The sequence below is a fragment of the Haemaphysalis longicornis genome, unplaced genomic scaffold, assembly GCF_048455015.1.
Source record: "Haemaphysalis longicornis isolate Haplotype H1 unplaced genomic scaffold, Haemaphysalis longicornis Haplotype H1 scaffold_10, whole genome shotgun sequence".
NCBI classification, from domain to species: domain Eukaryota; kingdom Metazoa; phylum Arthropoda; class Arachnida; order Ixodida; family Ixodidae; genus Haemaphysalis; species Haemaphysalis longicornis.
Window position 1 is genome coordinate 133,989,237 of NW_027526204.1, and position 15,932 is coordinate 134,005,168.

General features: G+C 47.3%; 1 protein-coding gene and 1 long non-coding RNA gene across 3 annotated transcripts in view; both read left to right on the forward strand.

Moving 5' to 3' along the window:
* The window catches only part of LOC144159365 (peroxidase-like), a 226,043-nt gene that overhangs the window by 45,260 nt on the left and 164,851 nt on the right, over nucleotides 1-15,932 (forward strand). The gene's annotated exons all lie outside the window — the stretch shown is intronic.
* LOC144159366 (uncharacterized) overlaps nucleotides 14,044-15,932 on the forward strand; it is a 34,794-nt gene continuing 32,905 nt past the window's right edge. The window contains exons 1-2 of the long non-coding RNA XR_013320283.1: nucleotides 14,044-14,308; nucleotides 15,519-15,617. This is a non-coding gene — a long non-coding RNA (uncharacterized LOC144159366). The remainder of the gene's footprint in view (nucleotides 14,309-15,518; nucleotides 15,618-15,932) is intronic.

The window sequence follows — 15,932 nt, forward strand, 5'->3', positions numbered from 1 at the left end:
TGTTTTTTGCTGAGAAGACCACATTCACGCTCGCCCGGTTTCCTACTTTCTTGAGCCGATGCGATACGCGTATATTCATGGCGTATCGCATCGGCTCAAGAAAAAAGGAAACCGGGCGGGCGTGAAGACAGACCAAAATTTCTGGGTTTAGGTAGCTCAAGAAAGACTATCGTCTTTAAAACCAACCCAACGGGCGTCCCTAACTAAAGGAACGCGGACGCTGCCGGTTCTCCTCAAATTTACCTATAGTTTTCTATGCGCTAAAGCGCCAGCGTTTCACGAGTTTCGGACGCTTATGACTATATAAACCGCTTAAAGGAGTACTGACACGAAGTTTTCGTGTTACGTTTTTTTCGCTGCTATGCGTGCCTACCAGCCCACTAATCATAGAATGACAGATTAGACGGTCGAGCGCAGCGTAAACATTCATTTACGGCGTCGTTTATTCGTGCCAGTTTCGGTTTCGACTGAAAAACGCCGAGCGGCCGCCATAACAGGAAGTATCACATGACGTCACCATTCTTGCCGCATCGCTGCCTCTCTGGAAGCGAGCGCGAGCGAGCGCACGCGCGCGCCCAGACCAGCCGAGGTTTTCGCCGTCCCCACAGGCCCGGGCAGCATGACGTCAGTCCCAAACCCATGACGTGTACACACGCCCGAGCAGCGCGCGCCAACCACAGCCAGCGCGTCGGCTTTGTCACGGGAGCCCCGACGTCGGCAGTTTGGGGCAAGTAGCACATGATGTCATGTCGGCCCGCTCTGGGCTTTCTCGTGCGGGCGAAGGGTAAAATGGATTTTAAATATGTTTCGCTGAACTGTTGCTGTTGAAACTTGCTGAGAGATTTCTCCAGATAAAAAAGAAGCGTTTTACATAGTTATCACAGCTTTGAAATTTCGTGTCAGTACTCCTCTAACTTTCGAAGCCTCTGGGGTACGCCGCGAACAACACCGTTACCCCGGACGCCGCTTTGGTGCTCTGTATACTTGGGTCGAGCGAGCGAGCTAGGACGACAAGGCGAGCGCCTAAAGTGATTTGCACTTAAAAGGAGCTGCTGCCAACACATTCAACGGAACAGAAGCCCACGCATGCCACGACCATAAGTAGGCTCCAAATAATGGCAGCATCGTCACCGCAATCTCGCCCATGTCCTTCAGCGCAAGCGGGGAATAATCGAAAAGGTAACTCGGAAAGTGATTTTCAGAATCGTCACGCTCCTACCAAATTCTGGCGTAAAACCTCAAATTGTGAAATTCAGTTTCGGTGAGTCTGCGCTCGTCCTGTCGCTTCTTTTTAACTGTCCCGACCGTGTGTGCAGTTTTACATTTAAACCCGAAAAACCAACTAGCCCTTCAATATGTTTTACTGAATTTCATACCACAGAAGGTCAGGCGAATTGTAATGGACTTCCACTTACAAGCTGTATTCAGCAGGATTTTCGGCTGAGCTAAAGCTGTAACCATCCGCGTGTAATGGTGATACCCCAGATAACCCGGAAGTAGGCTAAATTTTAATTTTAAGAGAATTGTAATTTCAAATTTCCATCCCGTTTGGTCGCGACTACGACTGCGCCCCGCTCATCCTGGCGGCGGTCAACAGAATATAAGCCTTCGTTCGCCAGCTGACCCTGCTCTATGTCCTTCACGCTCTCATATCTTTGCCTCTTTACTGCTTCGGTAGTCTGCTCGTCGTTCTCGTGGAAGCTAGTCGAATAAAGGGTAACTGCATTTTTTCCTCTACTCTACGGAGAGCGTTCTGCAGTTCGAAGGAAGTCAATTTAAAATATCTTGTTAAAATTTACATTTACTGCTTTCGCTCGCTAAATGGTTTGAACTTTTCACACTAGCACAAGCGGTTTGTCACGAGACAACGATCTTTTTCTAGGAGCATTTCTGCCGCTGAACTCGTGCCGGAGTTTAAACAGTAAAAAGGAAAACGAACCCGTTCCTCTAGCTCTCATTTTATGCTGTACTCTTGAGAAATTACGGCAGATGGGCTTGACCTCGGGCCTCAGAATTACAGGGAATTCGTACAGATTCTTCTGCAGATTTCGCTTTCTGCAGAAATTCAGAGCATTTGTGCGGAGAGAGCATTATTATGCCGCATGTCTAGAGTGTGAGTTCCTGACAGCCAGTTTTTTGGGCGAGCATGGCAGCCAAATTGTGCGAGAAATCTTAGAGGCCACAGAAATAAACAAGTTAGGTGATCAATGCAAAAAGCACCCCATCTATCGCCCTCACAAACAAAGAATGTAGATTCCTAGTGCAGTAAGCCCCACCCTGGTAATCTTTGTCTTGTTTCCAAACTGATCTTGCGATTACAAAATCGGCTTGTGTTTTGTGTTGATTGCACATCTCGCCCCGTAAGTAGATTAATGTGTAAATAAACGTAAAGTCAGTATGATGCCACGCTCGCGCTCTGTCAAATGTTCACGTGCTAATTTAGTGTTTCTTTGTCTTTTTTCCTTTTTGTTGTTTTTGCCCATGTGCGTATAAAAGCCACTGGTCTAAGCAATAAAACTCAGTTTTTAGCGCCGTGTTTGTGCCCTCTTCTCTTTGTCTCGTGTCGCAAGCGCTGTTACTATGAACCCTCCAACAAAAATGCAGATTTGGTGGAAGTAATACCTTTAATTTTTACTATAGACTTGGTTGAGGTAATTTATGGGACAGAATAAACACACAAAAAAACAAAATAATAGGAGGAGGAGGAGGAGGAGGAATAAACATTTATTCAGCTGTATTATAATAAAAATAGAAAAATAGGGAGAATGGCGAACCGTGTAACGACCTGGATTTTTACAAAAATACAGATTCGGCGGAAGAAACACCTTTAATCGTTATAATAGACTAAGTGGGGATAATTTATCGGACGTAATTAAAAAAAATAAAGAATAGCGAGAATGGCGAACCTTGTTACGCCCTGTATTTCCACAAAACTGCACATTTAGCGAAAGTAACTTGTCTGATCGTGATAATAGTGTAATTAGAGACAACTGAATGGTCGAACAAATTTATAAAAACCAGGAATAAGAAAAATAGAAAACAAATTCGAGAATGGCGACCGTGTAACGCTCTTCATTTACACAAAAACGCAGGTTTGGCGAAAGTAACACCTGTAATCGCTACAATGGCTTGAATGTAAATAATTGGTCGGACAGAATTTTGGAAAACCAAATCACTACGCTCTGGTCCAAAAGAGGCTGGCATTAGCTGTCGCAATCACGACAATGCTGGGCGAGGTGACCACTGAATGTTTTTGAAATATTGTAATGGTGTTCCCTCAGCCTATCATTTAGGCATCGGCCAGTTTGGCCGACGTAGTTCTCGCCGCACGAGAGCGGCACAGAATAAACAACTTTTTCTGCGCAGGCAACAAACTGTTTTTGATGCTTTGTTGTACACTCGTTACGCATAGTGGGACGAGTGTTAACTTTACGAAACATTTCGACAGTTTCAGGGGAGCTGAAAACACTACTTTTACATTTCCGCCATTGCCTACTTTCTTCAGACCATGAGCAATTCGGTGCATGTACGGCACCACTGCAATGGGCTCCTTCTTCTGGGAGCTGGACTGAGACTGTTCCTGCTCCTTTTCTTTCTTCTTTAGTTCATTCGACATGGACTCTGCAACGGCTGCCTGCACACACATTGGGTACCCCGCGGCCGATATCCGCTTCCTCTATACGGTAAAATAGCCAGCAATAACTGTTTTTCTACGCCGTCTGCACACCAGGAACCCTTCGCAGACGGTTAGCACCCAACCCCTCCCCGCTCATTCTTCCCCTATTGTAATGCCTGCACACATGCCACATTCAACCATCTTACCTGCACTTCTACTTTTTCCTTTCGTCGAAGTTTTTCCCTACCCTCCACCGGCCATGAAAATCATTCCCACAATGACACCTGCCAAAGGAATTCGGATACACTTCACAAAACAGCCATTTATTCACCTCAAGTGACCTAGTACAAGTACTGTGAATGCTGGATCTTCCCTGTATCCTTCGGTACGACTTCCAGAAGTCAACAAATTGGCATGCTTTTTAAAGCAGGGCATAGGTAAATGGGGAGGAGGAGGAGGGTGAATTTTATTGACAGCATCGTAATGGGGTGTGGGGCCCTCAGTCCAGGACTCCATTGAATCACCCTAATAAAACAAACAGCCTTGCAAGTAAGACAGTACTGGCTTATCCAGTCTAAAATCACAACAGGGATACCGCAAAAAGCTACCAGGAATTCCTGTCTTACGACAAAAAAAATTAGTGCCCTTCCACTCTGTGAAGAAGGATGACCTGCAAAGCTGGACGCAGTCGACGGAGTGCACGAAACAAAACACGTTTATCGTAATTTGCGATGAAGCTTACTTTCTAGCCAATTAGCTGAATGAACGTCTGAAGGATCCAAGCTTTGTTCTTGCAGATAAACCTAAAACTGCCTGTGTCCCTCCCGCGTCGTAAGCATTTTACTGTTTGTGTAATGCCGGGTTCAGACTGTTACCGAAACTGTCGTAATGACTTTAAAGAATGACGTTATTTCACGTCTCAGCCAAGCTCACTGCGAGACATGGCATTTTTTTACATCCATAGATCACGATACGGTTTTCCGTCGGTAATCTGAACATTGCCTAACAAACAAACCCCATCCGCTCTGCCACTAAGGACTCTCGAAAGGTCCCACTGGGCCGTTTAACGTCCGCGTTTAAATCTCATACCAGCACAACAGGCATGCCATCCATCGGTACGGGCATGAAACCTATAGCTGCGCGTGCGCGCATCCCCTCCTCCCTCCCACTATTCTTCACTACAAACCTGCGTACGCAATAAACCGGTAACCGGTCATGTGCGCGTACTTAGACAAGTGACAGATGCCGCGACGGCGGGTTTCGGTCGTTTTAGGGGGCAGCCCCTTGGCAGCCGTTACCTGGGCTTCGCGGGACGTCTGGTTATGCCCGCCTAACCGAGTGACCGATCGCAGCAGCGACGAGAGAAACAAAACGAGAAGGAGCATCTACCGAAGGGTGAAGTGGAGTACGACGCGTGCGGCTTAAAGTCCAGTGCGGTTACGGTGCCATCTGTCTCACTGCCTTTCCCTCACACATGTTTCATGTGTCGCCACCAAGCAGCGCCCTCTCCCTAACACTTTCCCCAGACGCTGTTCCATTCTCCGCTCATCCAAACAACGTGACGTTTGCACGGGAGGTTCAAACACGATATGCAACAACATGCTCCTGCTCCCTTTCCCTTATGCGGGGCTGATCCGAACCACGTGACATTTGCGCGGGAGGTTCAAACACAACTTGCAACGTGCAGGCCGGCGGCGCCGGCGCACTGCGAGGTAGCAGCAGAGTAGCGCACGCAGCCGTACGTTCGCTGACCACGCGAACACTTCCTGACACGGAGTAGAAATGCGCCATTACCGAGAAGAATTTCATATTAGTTAGTGTAGTAACCGTCAGTGCATTGTTAACGCACGTCCGTGCTTCAGTTTATTTTTCGCAATCATCTGATAACCGCATACCGGCGTTAGCTGCCGACTGCGCAACTTGCCAAAGTGGAGGCGAGGGGGAAAATAGTCGTGAAAGAGGTGTCATCAGTGGTGGGCATGAGCCCCGGAACGGTTCCCAGTAAATCGATGACACCGGAATGAAAATAGGGGGGAAGGGGGAGGGGGAGACATATACTGCTTTGCAGTAAAACTTTGTTGTGACAAGAAAAGTCCTGTTCTTACAACAAAGCTACATGTTGTTTCTACACACATTTCTGTCGTAACGACAAAGTCAATTTTCTCGACGACAAAAATTCTTGTTGTCACAACAGAACTGCCATTTACGCTACTCTTTACAATGGGGAATAACATTCCATGTGCAACTACTGGTGCAACATCAGGATCACGACATGACAGGAATTGGGCGCGACGGAAGACAAAAATCAGGACAGGAATACGACACACAAGAGAACACCGGAATCACGACACGACGAGAATACGACAAGACGACAGTACGACACTCTAAAATACGACACACTACAGAAATGTTTCATGTCGTATTTTTCCATATGTGGCTATATTGGCACAGTATTCGAACTTTATGGGACCTATTTGAATCATATAAAAAGTTACACCCAATCGTTAATCCTGCATTAAGGGGGGAAGGAATTGTCGATCTTAACACAGCTCTAATATGGCGATATACTGGCGCTCGTTGCGCTATTACAAGTCTTGTATAAAGATATTGAGAAGTTCGGCTCATACCAGTCCTGTATATGGGCGTAGAGGAGCTCGTCGGACTTTTAAAAGTCCTTTGGGGGGGGGAGCCGTATAGGAGCCTTCGTGCTCGAACAAGTGCATCGTTTATGCAGGTCCTATATGTTTTACCTATGGTATGCAGGAGTACAACCGAGAGCGCGGGCTTTATATAGTATCCTTTCAGAGCTGGCCGTTAAAGGCAATGGCGAGTTGGTGGGCAAGGCTTGTCGCTGCTTGAAGAACATTCCCCGAGTAAGACCAATACGCTTTTTAACCTGAAGTCATTTCTCAAATCGGTCAGTGTAGAATACAGAAACAGATAAGCAATTTCAGAAATGTCAGGTTGTCCGGGCGGCCGAAGCAGGATATGCGAACTAAAAGGTCGCAACCTTGGTAGGTCGTTCCGCTACTGGTCGACGGAAAAATGTGCGTTGCTGATTAACCAAACAATGCTATTTCTCTCCAATGTTTTGCAGACGCAAAAGATCTAGCGTGCCCGTCCGTGCCGAACGGGGGCGAACAAACAACCCAAGCGGCGACGATCATGAAGTGGTTGATTATGGCTAAAAGGTTTTATTTTGGATCGAAGTGATGGAACACGTCATCCAGCTGCGTCAGGTAGCTGTCACTATCAATGCTTTCCAGCGGAGCATGTCACTCCAGTTACAAAGCTAAGAAAAGCCTGCTGACGTCAATACGAATGCGACCTTCAAACTTAGCCAAACTCAAGCAAACTCCCCGTGTGGTTTCGCTGCGCCAACGGAAGCGCCACCGACAACCCTTCGGCCACCGGCCGAACCGAATCGCGGTGCAGACGCGAGCGCATAACTGAAGCAAGTGCTTGGCGCTGACGTCTAAACAGCGCGCTGGCCACGTATGCGACGCCATTAGAGACCAGCAGTGGGGTGAACTTAACGACCGCAAGAGGAAATCCCAGCAACGTCTTCTGACCTGACGAAAGCAGCGCGCTAGTTTGTCGGCGTACAAAAATACTTCCGAACGCCCTTTGTGAGGGATAAATTCGTAACGGAGTGCAATCGAGGAGAAGGAGGACAAAAACTAACGGCAAGGCGGAGAGGTTATCCAGGCTTAGAGTCTAGATTGCTACTCGACAAAGCTTCGCTTCACGTGAATTACCACCTGTTCGTGGGATTTTTTAATTGTTTTTTTTAACTAAAGGTCATATAAGTCTTTCGAGTCTGCGTTCAAAAAAATTGGCCGCGTATCTCCTCCTTTCGTTGCAAATGTCGTCAAAAGACGATAGCCTTTGTAGACATTTGCCAAGGAAATGCCCCCCTTTGCTTTCCCGCTCACCTGTCATGCTGTTCCTGTACCGTCGCGCTCATTCAAAGGTAAACACACTAAAGACTAGAAGGTTTATAGAGCCGCGTGGCCGTGCTCCACGTGCGTTCCAAGCAGAACGTGGAACCTAGCTAGTGGAACCTTTCGTTGCTGTTGCCGCGTGATTTTTCATATGCCGCCAGGAGGCGGCGGTTTTCTGCAGTATATGTAGAATATCACTTGCTATCGAAAAACCAAGCATCCATGAATTTTTTAATAAAGGAACACTGTAAATATCTCTTGTGTACTAATTTCCTGTCTTATATTTGCGTAATCTTTTGTTCTTGTTCAACAAAGTTGACAAGTATGAACATATAAACCGGGCTTAGACGTGTATATGTGGCTGTGAGTACATAAGACTATTGCGCAATATCAATTTTACTTTGGCTGGGTGGCTGAATCGAGTCACAGACAGACAGACATACAGACAGACCAAAATTTCTGGGTTTAAGTAGCCAAATAAAGACTATCGTCTTTAAAAGCTATTGTTACGGCAACCCGGTAACGCCGTTGCCTCTCATTTCTTCCCCAAAGACCGATCGCTTTTTACCACTCTCACTTCAATCTTAATAATCATTGATTATTAGGCTCATGCGTCTGTAATGCTCGAGATTCTTGGAATCTCCCATCTTATCAATCAGAATAATGTTGGCTTTTTTCCAGGCTATGGGCACTTTTCGAGTCTTCAAGCATTCCGAAAATAGTACAGCAAGCTTTTCCAGTACAGTACACGGTTATGCCGTCGTCACCTGCAGCTTTCCTCTTTTCATGCCTCTGAGCGTCTTTCCTACCTCCTCTTTAGTTACTAGTGGGACATCGCAAGTTGAGCTTGTACTCTCAGTAGGTTCCCCGGGTATAACATCGCTGGCATACAGACTGGTGTAGAATCGTTCTCCTACCTTTATTATCTCGTCGAAGTTGTGCGTAATGTTACCCTGATCGTCTTTAGTGCGTACATCCTGCCTTTGCCCATGGCTAGCTTTCTCTTAGTTGCTGTAAAGCTTGCCCCTATTTGCAGCGTTTTCTCGATCGATGACATGTTATATGCATGAATGTCGTTTGTTTTACTTAGGTTAATCAGTTTGGACAGCTCGGGTAATTCAATCCGGCCCGCCGTATTTGACACTTTCGTGTTCTTACGTTTCGCAATTAGCTCCTTCGTTTTCTTAGTTTTCCAGCATGTTCCCTACATGTTGCTTCTCCCACAGCAGCTGCAGATTCACTGATTTCCGTTGTTAGGTTGCCATTCAGTCTGTCTACACTGACCTCGTTCTGCTCGCTTAGAAGCTCGAATTTGTTTTGAAGAGCTATTTTAAACTCCTGCGATCTGGATCTGACTCCACACTGGGTTTCTTAGTTTGCACGAGTTTCCTTTTTTTCTCTTTTGAGATTCAGCCTTAGTTTGCATCTAATTATCCCATGATCGCTGCTCCGCATGTTACTTAGCACCTCTACGTCTTGCATAATACCTGGGTTGTCGCTTAAAAGAAGTCAAATTTCGTTTTTTTTTGTTGTTGTTGTTGCAACATCGCTACTTTTCCTGTCCATTTCCTGTCCAGTTCTATTCTTTCCATTTTGTACATGTCAATTTTCTATTCTTTCGTTTGTAAAAAAAATGTGTTCATCAACCTCAGGTTATTTCTCGCTACAATTCCAAATTCCACCAGCGTACCTCCTTGACTGTTGCGATTGTCTATTGCAAACTTTCCCACTCACCATTCTCCCATTTGCTTCTTACCGACCTTTGCGTTAACATCTCCCATCACAATCGTAAACTGCATTGTTGCCTTCTTCATTGCCGATTCGACGTCCTCGTAGAAGCTGGCTAGGGCTTCGTCATCATGGCTGGTTGTTGGCGCATAGGCAGATATTTCTGTGCTATTTCACCTGTATCGCTTGTTTAGCGTGATCACAACAGCCGCGACTGTCTCGCCAATGCCAAAAAACTCTTCCACGATTCCTGCTATTTCTTCAGTCAAGTAACTGTCATATTTACTTATTAAAGAGGATAAGCGTTTCCTCCATTTTTCTTTGGGTCCTGCTGCTTCCATGACCAGGTGTTCGACATACTTTTTGCGTCGACATCTTCGTTTCGCCAGACGAACTCTTGCTGCCACGTAGAGAATGGCTGCTACAACGACCACGCCGGTGGTAGCATGGGAATGCAGTCTCAACCAGTAACTGCTGCTCTAAACTGGCCTTTGCGGAAGGTAACACTATAAATTACGGTGTTGGTTTTCGTCGGACCGATAGGACATACTTTTTTACACACGCCAAAGAAGAACTACACAGAGCAACAGTCTGCATATTTTTACGTATCGAAGGCGTGCAGGCGTGAATCGTTGACAGATCTAAAGGGTCCACAGATTTTGTCAGCGAAGGCCACTCTGTGTGCAGTTAGTGTTCAAGTCAACAGCGATTTATTATAGCGAAAGCTTTCTCTGTGGGACCGACGGTGTTCTGTTAAAAATTTCCCCGCATTTCCCCGAGGGGAAGAATGTGAAAGTGCGAATGCAGGAGTTGAATTTTCGCGGTTCGGTAATGTTCGCGAAAGAGAGATCACACACACACACACACACACACACACAACTACAAAGAAAGAAAGATGCATTTATTCACTGTCACCTATTTGTGTTGTCGTTGTACTTGATTGCTAGAGCGGATCTCAGCTTTGAAATTTCGTGTCAGTACTCCTTTAAGCAGGTGCATTAGCCCTTCTCACGCCCGATTCCTGGCCAATCCCCCACGTGGGTATGTCCCATGCACAGACACCTATTTGTGTTGTCGTTGTACTTGATTGCTAGAGCGGATCTCAGCTTTGAAATTTCGTGTCAGTACTCCTTTAAGCGGGTGCATTAGCCCTTCTCACGCCCGATTCCTGGTCAATCCCCCACGTGGGTATGTGCCATGTCAGCGGCCAGGCAGCGCGCGCCCATCTCCCCCCGTTGCCAAGGAAGACGAGGAGACTCCTGGCCAATCCCCCACGTGGGTATGTGCCATGCACAGACACCTATTTGTGTTGTCGTTGTACTTGATTGCTAGAGCGGATCTCAGCTTTGAAATTTCGTGTCAGTACTCCTTTAAGCGGGTGCATTAGCCCTTCTCACGCCCGATTCCTGGCCAATCCCCCACGTGGGTATGTGCCATGTCAGCGGCCAGGCAGCGCACGCCCATCTCCCCCCGTTGCCAAGGAAGACGAGGAGATTCCTGGCCAATCCCCCACGTGGGTATGTGCCATGCACAGACACCTATTTGTGTTGTCGTTGTACTTGATTGCTAGAGCGGATCTCAGCTTTGAAATTTCGTGTCAGTACTCCTTTAAGCAGGTGCATTAGCCCTTCTCACGCCCGATTCCTGGCCAATCCCCCACGTGGGTATGTCCCATGCACAGACACCTATTTGTGTTGTCGTTGTACTTGATTGCTAGAGCGGATCTCAGCTTTGAAATTTCGTGTCAGTACTCCTTTAAGCAGGTGCATTAGCCCTTCTCACGCCCGATTCCTGGCCAATCCCCCACGTGGGTATGTGCCATGCACAGACACCTATTTGTGTTGTCGTTGTACTTGATTGCTAGAGCGGATCTCAGCTTTGAAATTTCGTGTCAGTACTCCTTTAAGCGGGTGCATTAGCCCTTCTCACGCCCGATTCCTGGTCAATCCCCCACGTGGGTATGTGCCATGTCAGCGGCCAGGCAGCGCGCGCCCATCTCCCCCCGTTGCCAAGGAAGACGAGGAGACTCCTGGCCAATCCCCCACGTGGGTATGTGCCATGCACAGACACCTATTTGTGTTGTCGTTGTACTTGATTGCTAGAGCGGATCTCAGCTTTGAAATTTCGTGTCAGTACTCCTTTAAGCGGGTGCATTAGCCCTTCTCACGCCCGATTCCTGGCCAATCCCCCACGTGGGTATGTGCCATGTCAGCGGCCAGGCAGCGCACGCCCATCTCCCCCCGTTGCCAAGGAAGACGAGGAGATTCCTGGCCAATCCCCCACGTGGGTATGTGCCATGCACAGACACCTATTTGTTTTGTCGTTGTACTTGATTGCTAGAGCGGATCTCGGCTTTGAAATTTCGTGTCAGTACTCCTTTAAGCGGGTGCATTAGCCCTTCTCACGCCCGATTCCGGGCCAATCCCCCACGTGGGTATGTGCCATGTCAGCGGCCAGGCAGCGCGCGCCCATCTCCCCCCCCCCCCCCCCCCCGTTGCCAAGGAAGACGAGGAGATTCCTGGCCAATCTCCCACGTGGGTATGTGCCATCTCCCCCCGTTGCCAAGGAAGACGAGGAGCGCGCGCACCCGCAGCTGTTGCTATGTGGACGGACGGCGGTCAACGGAATTCAGGGTCGCTTATAAAGTGCATTCGCACTTAAAAAATAATGCATTTCCATATAGAGCGGTGGATCAACCGAAAAGCTCGGATAAGATCTCGCGACACACGGCGCGTGCGTGAAACCGGGTGCCCATTGTGTCAGAATGGTTGCTTAAAAATCGCAAAAAAGGAACGCTGCTTGATAAGACAGCACACGCATCGGTCATGCAGAAGGAGGACAATAGGATACCTGCTTTGTCTAGCAAACCACTTGTCGGAATACCGATCGCTCGCAGATGCGTTTAGTTAGTGCTCGAAAAATCGTCGTACGAGTTCGTTCTTCGTTTGCGATTGCGGCCTTGAAAGATTTGACGATCGATTGGAGGCATTTTTGCGAAGGTTTTGACGCACTTTTAGCTTTCGCGTTTCTCTCAACTTGCTTGCTTGCTTGATTGATTGATTGATTGATTGATTGATTGATTGATTGATTGATTGATTGATTGATTGATTGATTGATTGATTGATTGATTGATTGTGGGGTTTAACGCACCGACGCAACGCGGGAGGCGATGAGGCGCGCCGTAGTGGAGGGCTCCGGATTAATTTTGACCACCTGGGGATCTTTAACATGCGCCGAAATCTCATACACACGGGCGTTTTTGCTTTCCGCCTCCATCAGAAAAGCGGCCGCCGTGGCCGGGAATCGAACCCGCAAGCTCGTGCTCAGCAGCGCGACGCCTTAGACACTGAGCCACCGCGGCGGGTCTCTCAACTTTCTTTGGAAAGGGGTGGTAAATTTTTCTTGACAGGGAACGTGTGTCTTCTTGCAACAAATTATGTAGATTAGTGGCGCTGTCGACACAGGTATTTTGCCTGATACTCGAAGACCAGAAATGGGGGTACAGAAATTTGTTTTATTAATGCAGACCTAGTGGACTGAGTGTTCATTCTGAATGAAGTTTTATACGGGAAGACTCTTTGCTATTAGCAAAATTATATTCGGTAATTCTGGCGTTTATCTTAACGTACTATTACGTAGGCGGAACTAAAATGGGGACGTTTGACACCACAACGGATGGGCGCGCTGGTCAGACGCTTTTCTAACATTCCATGATCATCAGATATGATCGTCAAGCTCAGATTGTTTCACCATCAGAAGAATCGCATGTAGTTCCGGTCTAACAAAATGGCTAGCTGCAGTAATATGTCGTTTGTATAAGATAAGCTGCGATGCCGACCACACGTCGACCACAAGTAAAAACAGAAGCTTTGTCGAAACATATATAGACTCAGAAGAACTTGTTGCTGGGCGTGTTGGTTTTGGTCTAAGAACATACTGAGTAGCGCAAAGAAAAGAGCACAAGTGTCCAAGCTACAGTACCTCAAGAGGAAAGCCCGAGCTTGAAGACCAGCTGTCTGCTGGAGCCAAAGTTGCTAGCTGCAGTGGTAGAGAAGCTTGATTCATATAAATCACTGCGCTGCTCGACAAGTGTCGGTAAACAATGGAAGCAAGAACACAACCCATGCGGAAACACACCTGGACGACGAGAGAAATAAAAGAAGGGGACACAAGTAGCCGGGCTATAACACACCAACAAGAAATCACGGGTTTGAAAACCGCTGGGGCTAAAGTTCGGCACAAAAGGGGGGCGGAATCAAAGTTCAACGCCAAAGCCCTAGTGCGGCTCTGTCAGAAGAAAGGGCTAATACGCTGTGTGGCCTAGGGAACCTTACCATCGCTCCCAAAAGAAAGTTGAGAGAACCGAGAGAGCTCTTCCACAGAAAAACTGCGTCAAACGATCATCAAAACCTTCTCTAAAAGTGCGTCCAACCGATAGTCAATCCTTCAAACACGTAAATCGCCAATGAAGAACAAGCCCATGCGACGATTTCGTAGCGTAAGCTGCACTGGCCGAGGTTGAGCAGTTTCGCGTATGCCGTGAAGGGCCGTTCTGCGCAAGCGCGAGGGGCATTGGATTGGCTTGGCTTGGCTTAACTTGGCTTGGAATGGATTGGATTGGATTGGATCCGATAGGATTTGGATTGGATTGGACTAAAGTGGATTGTGTTGGATTGTGTTGCGTCATAGCCGCGGCAGACGCACTAGCGCCGGCGCGCTCCCAGGTGTGCGCCTCAAATTGCGCAGTAGCCAAGTCAGACGCTGCACCGGAGCCGCTTGATAGCCGTTTCGCGTGGCTCATGAAGAGCCGCGCTGAGCGTGCACGAGGAGCAGTGACTGGACTGGACTGGACTGGACTGGACTGGATTAGACTGGACTGGACTGGATTCCTGATGCTTAGTTCACGCTACGTATAACCTGGCATAACAGAGCTAAGCCACTACTACTTTTTTTCGTGAACTATGTAAACACATCTATGAGCAATCTGAATGGATACTTATACGTGGTTTGTCAGATAAAGGTATGCTAATGTGCTCATTACGATGTGTGTATTATCTTATCTTGAACCGTTACTTTCTAACAATTTTCAAGCAACCGTTGTGCCACAATGTAAGCCCGGTTTCACGCGCGCGCCTTGGGTCCAGAGATCTTATCGGAGGTTTTTTGTCGACCAACCGATCTTTGTGGAAATTTATTAGCCTTCGATAGCACGCAATCGATCCCACTAAAAAAGCTTTCGTTTAAACGTTGATTGAAACGCTTATTAAAGATGCCTGTTCGGTAGCGTGGACAGCCTACTCACGTCAATGAGCGGAGTATTCAAAACACTCACCTAAAACACATTAAGGGAAGCGCTGGCTTCCACGTACATGGAAATCTGACGACCACTACTCGTGCTCCCAGACAGAGAAGTGAAGCTTTTTGGTGATATTATCAAATTATTTCGAATGAAATGGACTGGCACCGCCTCCAGGAATTTTACCACCGCCGCTATTATAAAAAAACGAGCAGCTTAAACGTAATTCAATTTCGCGGTGTTGCAACATGGTAATCAAATCTTGCTGGCGCCTTGCATAAGCGTTAACACGGCACTCTGAAGCACGAGGACGTGGGTTCGATTCCCACCCGGGGCGGCCGCTTTTCTGGTGGAGCCAAAATGCAAAAACGCCAGTGTGTACGAGATTTCCGCGCACGTTCAAGATCCCCAGGTGGTCAAAATTAATCCAGAGCCCTTCTTCAACTTCGAAGTTTCTGAGAAAGCTGTATACCTTTTCTTTGTAGCCGTATGGCTGCATTCAGGTAGATGTCAAACTTTCCTTCGCAGAAACTTACTCCTTCTTTGGGATTTCCCCTAAATCTGGTCGATTAACACCTGTCCTTCACTTCGAGTTGTTGATCAATTCGCTCTCTCACTGCAAACGACTAGCCTCCTGGTTAGCTCAGTTGGTAGAGCGACTGCTCCGGTTAAGCAGTGGTCCCGGGTTCGAATCCTGGACCAGGATGAATTTTTCTTCAACTGTGAAGTTTCTGAGAAAGTTGCATAGCTATCCTTTGTAGCCGTAAGGCTGCATTCAGGTCGATGTCAAACTTTTCTTCGCAGCCCTCCACTACGGCGCGCCTCATCGACTGCGTTGCGTCGGCGCGTTAAACCCTACAATCAGTGAATCAACACGGCATTCTATGCCCAGATTTTGTTTTACAAGAGCGTATAACTGATGTTTCTTTCCCAGCCATTGTCCACGGAATGCGCTTGAGCCGGGCATTGTTCCATACGTCCAACAATGTGAAACCAGTCAACCCCAACTTAAAAACACCTGCGGCAGCTGAAAGTGAGTGAGCTTTCTTGTACGAAAATTTTGGGACTTCTTGCAGCCTCCCTTTGTTTGAGTGACGTTATTGAACATAATTTCTACTTAGAAGTGCAAAACATGGTTTTATTTCAGCAACGCCCTTCAATTTCCCTTACATGTACGTTGATGCTGTTCTACCGCTTCAGAGTAGGCAAGCGAACTGTCGGAGCATTTTCACGTCTCAACCTAAAATTTCTTTAAAGTTTTTGAAGACAAAATACAAGTTTCGATCAATAAAAAGACTGCTTTGTCCCGATAGCAATGATGCGAATACTATCTCAAACTTGGAACAAA